This window comes from Rattus norvegicus, chromosome Y, assembly GCF_036323735.1.
Source record: "Rattus norvegicus strain BN/NHsdMcwi chromosome Y, GRCr8, whole genome shotgun sequence".
Classification (NCBI taxonomy): domain Eukaryota; kingdom Metazoa; phylum Chordata; class Mammalia; order Rodentia; family Muridae; genus Rattus; species Rattus norvegicus.
Genome location: NC_086040.1, coordinates 36,319,572 through 36,326,760, shown reverse-complemented (window position 1 = coordinate 36,326,760; position 7,189 = coordinate 36,319,572). Strand labels below are relative to the sequence as shown.

At 50.2% G+C, this 7,189-nt stretch overlaps 1 pseudogene; it reads left to right on the top strand.

Moving 5' to 3' along the window:
- Positions 1–2,711: 2,711 nt before the first annotated feature.
- On the top strand, positions 2,712–6,461 carry LOC134484503 (MLV-related proviral Env polyprotein-like; annotated as a pseudogene).
- The last annotated feature ends 728 nt before the right edge of the window (positions 6,462–7,189 follow it).

The following is a 7,189-nucleotide window of genomic DNA, read 5'->3' as shown; positions in this document are numbered from 1 at the left end:
CCCCCCTTATAGATCTCCTGTTGGAAGAACCTCCTCCATACCCTGTACCTACAGCCCTGCCGAGAGAAAAGGAAGTGGAGCCTCCTGCTTGACCGAGACATGAGGAGGCCCCTTCTCCTGTGGCTGCAAGACTTCGGGGACGACTCGAGGTGGCGCCAGACTCCACCTCCTAGGCCTTTCCACTTAGAGAAGGGGCTGGCGGCCAGATGCAATACTGGCCGTTCTCGGCGGCCGACATATATAACTGGAAACAACACAAACCCCCCCTTTTCTAAGGATCCTGTGGCTCTCACTGACCTGATAGAATCTGTCTTGCTTACCCATCAGCCCACTTGGGATGATATACTGCAACTTTTACAGGCCCTCCTGACCTCTGAGGAGAAGCAGAGAGTGCTCTTGGAGGCCAGGAAACATGTTTTGGGGGACAATGGACGCCCGACCTTCTGCCAGAAGAGATCGATGACGCATTCCCACTTACGAGACCTGATTGGGATTTCACCATGGCTGAAGTTAGGAGACACCTACACCTTTATCGCCAGTTACTCCTAGCGGGTCTCTGAGGGGCGGCACGATGCCCCACCAATTTGGCTCAGGTGAAACAAGTGGTACAAGAGGCTGCGGAGACTCCCTCAGCCTTCCTAGAGAGACTTAAGGAAGTTTATTGCATGTATAACCCTTAAGATCCAGATGATCCAGGACAAATGACAAAGTCTCCATGTCCTTCATCTGGCAGGCAGCACCAGATATCAGGGCCAAGCTACAGAGACTAGAAAATTTACAAGGGTATACATTGCAGGATTTATTTAAGGAGGCAGAAGGAATTTATAACAAGAGAGAGACACAAGAAGAAAAGGAAGGTAGAGTACGTAGAGAAAAGGATGAGCGAGACCGAAAAAGAAGCAGATAGTTGAGTCGAATCTTGGCCGCTGTAGTTCAGGGTCAAGAGAAAAGGGGAGAGAGGGTGGGAGTTCGAAAGGGGCCAAAGCTAGATAAGGATCAATGTGCTTATTGCAAAGAAAGAGGACACTGGGCCAGTGATTGCCCTAAGAAACCCAGCGGGCTCCGAAGACCCCGCCCACAGACTTCCCTTTGGCCCTAGATGAAGATTAGGCAAGTCAGGGCCAGGAACCCCCTCCCCCCCGAGCACAGGATAACTCTTGAAGTTGGGGGGCAGCCAGTCACCTTTCTGCTGGACACAGGAGCCCAGCACTCAGTCCTCACCCAGGCCCTTGGACAACTCAGCGACCAGACGGCCTGGGTACAAGGAGCCATTTGCAGCAAGAGCTACCGTTGGACTACGGATCGACGGGTTCAGCTGGCTACTGGTAAGGTGACCCATTCCTTCTTACATGTTCCGGATTGCCCATACCCTCTGCTGGGCTGTGATTTGCTTACCAAATAAAAGCTCAGATCCATTTTTAAGAAGGAGGTACCCGAGTAACCGGGCCCCGCGGTACTCCTCTTCAGATTTTAACCCTTCAGTTAGAAGATGAATATAGATTATATGAACCATAACAGGACAAGCCAAAATCTCTAGAAATAGACTCTTGGTTCATGAAATTCCTACTGACTTGGGCGGAGACTGGCGGGACGGGGTTGGCGCTCCAACAGCCTCCCCTAATTATCCAGTTAAAGGCCACCACATCTCCTGTCTCCATTAAACAGTACCCCATGTCATGGGAAGCCTATCAGGGCATAAAGCCCCATATCAGGAGTCTCTTAGACCAATGCATCGTAGTCCCTTCCTGGTCACCCTGGAATACGCCTCTGCTACGTGTTAAGAAGCCCGGCACTGGAGACTATAGGCCGGTACAAGATTTGAGAGAGGTCAACAAAAGAGTAGAAGATATTCATCCAACTGTCCCAAACCCTTATAACTTACTCAGCACCCTGGCTCCCACCCATACTTGGTATACGGTCTTAGATCTGAAGGATGCTTTCTTCTGCCTTCGGCTGAGCCCAGAAAGCCAGCCCTTATTTGCTTTTGAGTGGAAAGACTCTGAAATGGGGCTTTCGGGACAGTTGACTTGGACAAGGTTACCACAGGGTTTCAAAAACAGCCGAACGCTCTTTGATGAGGCCTTACACCGGGACTTGTCTGACTTTCGAGTCCAGCACTTCACTCTTATACTACTTCAGTTTGTTGATGACCTTCTTCTAGGGGCCACTTCTGAGACAGCATGCAACCAGGGAACAGAATCCCTCTTGCAGACTTTGGTGTTATTGGGCTATCGAGCTTCTGCCAGAAAGGCTCAACTTTGCCAGACCCAGGTTACTTATTTAGGCTATCAACTAAGGGACGGACAGCAATGGCTGACTCTGGCTAGGAAACAGACCATGGCCAACATCCCAGCCCCAAGAAATGGCGGACAGCTACGGTAATTCCTAGGAACGGCGGGATTCTTCCGCCTATGGATTCCTGGGTTTGCCAAAATGGCAGCCCCCTTGTACCCTCTCACTAAACAGGGGGTGCCCTTCCATTGGGGGTGGGCAGAACAACAGGAGGCATTTGATAATATTAAATGGGCCTTGCTGTCCTCCCCTGCCTTGGGTCTCCCAGACATCACCAAGCCCTTTGAACTATTTGTGGATGAGAAGCAAGGGTATGCTAAGGGGGGTCCTAACACAAAGACTGGGACCCTGGAAGCGCCTGGTAGCCTACCTGTCTAAGAAATTAAACCGTGGCCTCCGGTTGGCCACCATTCCTGAGAATGTTGGCAGCCATTGCCGTCCTAACTAAAGACACTGGGAAGTTGAACTTGGGGCAGCCACTCACCATCCTGGCACCCCATGCAGTTGAGGCTTTGATAAAACAGTCCCCTGACCACTGTCTCTCTAATTCCCTCATGACCCACTACCAAGCCTTGCTACTGGATGCGGAACTGGTCCAGTTTGGGCCCGTGTTCACTCTAAACCCAGCCACTCTGCCTCCTTTGCCAGAGGAGGCAGAACAGCACGACTGTTTGAAGATCCTCGCAGAAGTACATGGAATCAGACCAGACCTATCGGACCGACCTCTCCAGGATGCAGACCATACGTGGTACACCGATGGTAGGAGCTACTTGATGAACGGGGAATGGAAAGCTGGAGCCGCGGTCACTATGGAGGACAAAGTGATCTGGGTAAGTGCCTTGCCTGTTGGTACCTCCGCACAGCAGTCTGAACTCAATGCCTTAACTCAGGCACTCAAAATGGCAGAACGTAAGAGGCTGAATGTATATACAGACAGCCGCTACACCTTTGTTACGGCACACATTCATGGAGAGATCTACCAGAGAAGAGGGCTGGTCACATCTGAGGGTAAGGGCATTAAGAACAAGACTAAAATTCTGGCCCTCCTGGCAGCTCTGTTCCTACCAAAAAGACTGAGCATTATACATTGCCCAGGGCATCAGAAGGGACACAGCCCCGAGGCACGGGGAAATCAGCTAGCTGATGTCTCAGCACATGAGGCCGCATGGGCACCCAAGTTCTGTCCTTAAAAGACCAAGATCAACCCACGTCTCCACAGCCAGAACAGACCGGTTGGCTCTACACCACGGAGGACACAAAGCTCTTACAGAAAATGGGGTCCGTTTGGTACCCACAACTAAAACGGTGGGTCTACACAGGGAAAACAGTTATGCCTACGAAGATGACCTTTGAATTAATCTCCTACCTACATAAATTAACACACCTTGGACTCAAGAAGATGAAGACCCTCTTAAAACGAGAAGAGATTGACACCTACCTCCTGGGATGAGAAAAGGCCTTGCGGGAGGTGACTGAAAGCTGCAGAGCCTGTGCTCAGGTAAACCCAGGAAAAGCTAAAATTGGACAAGGAGTCCGTCCCCGAGGATATCGGCCTGGTACCCACTGGGAAATTGACTTCATTGAAATCAAGCCTGGTATGTATGGACACAAATACCTCTTAGTGTTCATAGATACCTTCTCCGGATGGGTAGAGGCTTTCCCCACGAAACATGAAATGGCCAAGGTGGTGACCAAGAAGCTCCTCGAAGAAATCTTCCCCAGGTATGGAATGCCTCAAGTATTGGGGTCAGATAACGGGCCCGCTTTCGTCTCCCAGGTAAGTCAGTTGGTGGCCAAGTTATTGGGGATTGATTAGAAGTTACATTGTGCTTATATAGCCCGAAGTTCAGGACAGGTAGAGCGCATGAATAGAACAATTAAGGAGACTTTATCTAAATTAACGCTTGCAACTGGCTCAAAGGATTGGGTGTCCCTACTACCCCTAGTCCTATACTGGGCCCGGAATATACCGGGCTCCCATGGCCTGACTCCCTTTGAAATAGTATACGGGACCCCACCCCCATTTATCAATTTCTTTGATTAAAATATCGCTGAATTTGCTAATATCCGTTCCTTGGCAGCACATCTTCAGGCCCTACAAATCGTGCAGAGACACATCTGGAAACCTCTAGCCACGACCTTCCAAGACAGGCTTGAACAACCGACAGTGCCACACCTGTTCCAGATCGGAGACTCCATGTGGGTGCGCAGACATCAGACCAAGAATCTCTAGCCTCGGTGGAAAGGACCCTATACAGCTCTCCTGACTACCCCGACAACCTTGAAGGTAGAAGGAATTGCGGCTTGGATCCACGTGTCTCACGCCAAGGCAGCCCGACCTGAGGAAACGGCCAATCACAACATCGCGCCACAGACATGGAAGTCTCAACGCACTCAAAACCCCCTAAAGCTAAGATTTTCACGTTGTTGCTCTTAACTGTCTTATGGACTAGGGGTGGGGCGAGTCTGGGGGCTAGCCCCCACCAGGTATATAATATGTCCTGGATAATAACTAATTTAGAGATGGGTTGGTCTCAAGTCCTAGCTAATGGTAAGCATGTTGAAGGAACCTGGTAGCCCCCTTTGACTTTCAACCTTTGTCAACTGGCTAAGGACTCCTGGGAGCTTAATGAGCGGACTCCCCACAACTCATACCCACCCTGCAGACACTCTGATTGTTATACTTGTCCCGGAGGTAAGAGGACACGGGAGTGCGGAGGTCCTGAGACCTTCTACTGCGCTAAGTGGCGGTGTGAGACTTACACTCGAGGATGGTGGGGAACCAAGAAGGGGTCGGACTTAGTGGCCTTCTCCCCTGAGACTCCAGGCGAATCTCGAATTACAATAGAATTCACGGATCAAGGTAAAAACACAGACTGGAAGGTGGGGCATAGGTGGGGGATACGGTTGTATCCCCTGGCCAAACTAACCCAGGACTCCTGTTCACACAAGAGATTGGTCCAAATCCAGTCCTCATGGATCAAAAGCCCATTTCCTGACCAGCACCGGCATTGCCCCCGGTCGAACCCCCACTGTGGCTAAACACCACTCAGAACTCTGGGGATATCTTGAAAACTCCCTCCCTGACTAGGGACCCTTCCACACCGGCCCCTCGGATGTTAGGAACGGGAGACCAGCTAATCAACTTAGTGACCAGGGCATACTTGGCACTCAATTATTCAGAACCTGACAAGACCCAAGAATGCTGGCTGTGCCTGGTCTCTAGCCCATCCTATTATGAGGGTGTGGCAGTAATGGGGAATTAAACTAACCAGACCATGGCCCCGGCCAGGTGCACAACCCTCCCTAGCCATAGGCTGACGTTGCCGGAAGTCTCAGGACAGGCACACTGTATAGAGACCATACCCCCAACTCACCAGGTCCTCTGTGCTATCACCAAGAGGATCCCCACTGGAAGCTACTACCTAGCAGCTCCTACAGGCACCTATTGGGCCTGAAACACCAGATTGACTCCTTGTATCTCCGCCGCAAATCTCCGCAGATCCTCTGACTGTGTACTGGTAGAAATTTGGCCTAAGGTCACCTACCATGGGCCCGAGTACATATACTCAGATTTTGAGGGGCTGACTCGTTTCAGGCGAGAACCCATCACCATGACCCTAGCTCTACTCTTAGGAGGAATCACCTTAGGAGGAATGGCTGCAGGTATAGGGACAGGGACCACTGCCCTCATCGAGACGAGTCACTTTCGTCAGCTACAAGCGGCCATGAATGCAGATCTAAAAGCTATCAAGGAATCCATGAGTGCATTAGAAAAGTCCTTAACATCTTTGTCTGAAGCAGTCTTACAAAATAGGAGAGGGGTAGACATGCTGTTCCTTCGTGAAGGAGGGCTATATGCTACTCTAAAAGAAGAATGTTGTTTCTAAGCAGACCATACAGGATTAGTGAGAGATAACATGGTTAAGCTCCGAGAATGCTTGGCCCAGAGACAGAAGCTGTTTGATTCCCAACAAGGCTGGTTCGAGGGGTGGTTTAACCGATCCCCTTGGTTTGCTACCCTGGTGTCCACCTTGATCGGACCCTTAATCATCCTCCTCCTAATCCTCCTCTTTGGACCCTGCATTTTAAACAGATTGATGCAGTTCATAAAGAACAGACTCTCAGTCATTCAGATGCTTGTTCCCACCCAAAAATACCAGAGGGTAAGACAACAGGAAGAGATTCCTTAGAATTCGATTTGAGTAAAGGATTTTACTCAAGTCTAAAAGAAAATGGGGGAAAATGAAACACCCACCTCATGAGTCTTAACTCAGAGCTGCAACAGGCTTGAACGAGCCCAGCCATGCACAGATACCTATGGCCGAGTCACCGTTAAAACTAACAGACCATAAAAGGAAAGCAATACAGAACAGACTAGGAGTACCGGATCTGGCAGGAAGGGATAAGCCCCCAGCCCCCGACATTCAGGACGTCCCAGCCCGCAGTACTCTTTTACCATGTTACAACCTCATTCGAATATGACTCAAACCTGCCAATTTATGTAGCTATACCTTATTACCTCATCATGTGAAATAACCAATCATATGTGAAGATGTCTATATGCCTCGTTTAAATCCACCAATCCCCGTAACTATGCATCTGCTTCTGTATGCCGCTTCTGCTTCCCCAAACCCTATAAAAAGCCCCATGCTGGAGCTGCTGGGCAAGCAAGTCCTCTGAGGAGATTGTGTGCCCGCAGGTACCTGTGTTTTCCAATAAACCCTCTTGCTGATTGCATCCGAGTGGACTCGGCTTGGTCATTGGGCACTTGTGGTCTCCTCCTGAGGGAAAGGTCCTCTCCGGAGGTCTTTCACAAAACGTCAGAAGTTGGGGTTGGGGATTTAGCTCAGTGGTAGAGTGCTTGCTTAACAAGCACAAGGCCTGGTTTCAGTTC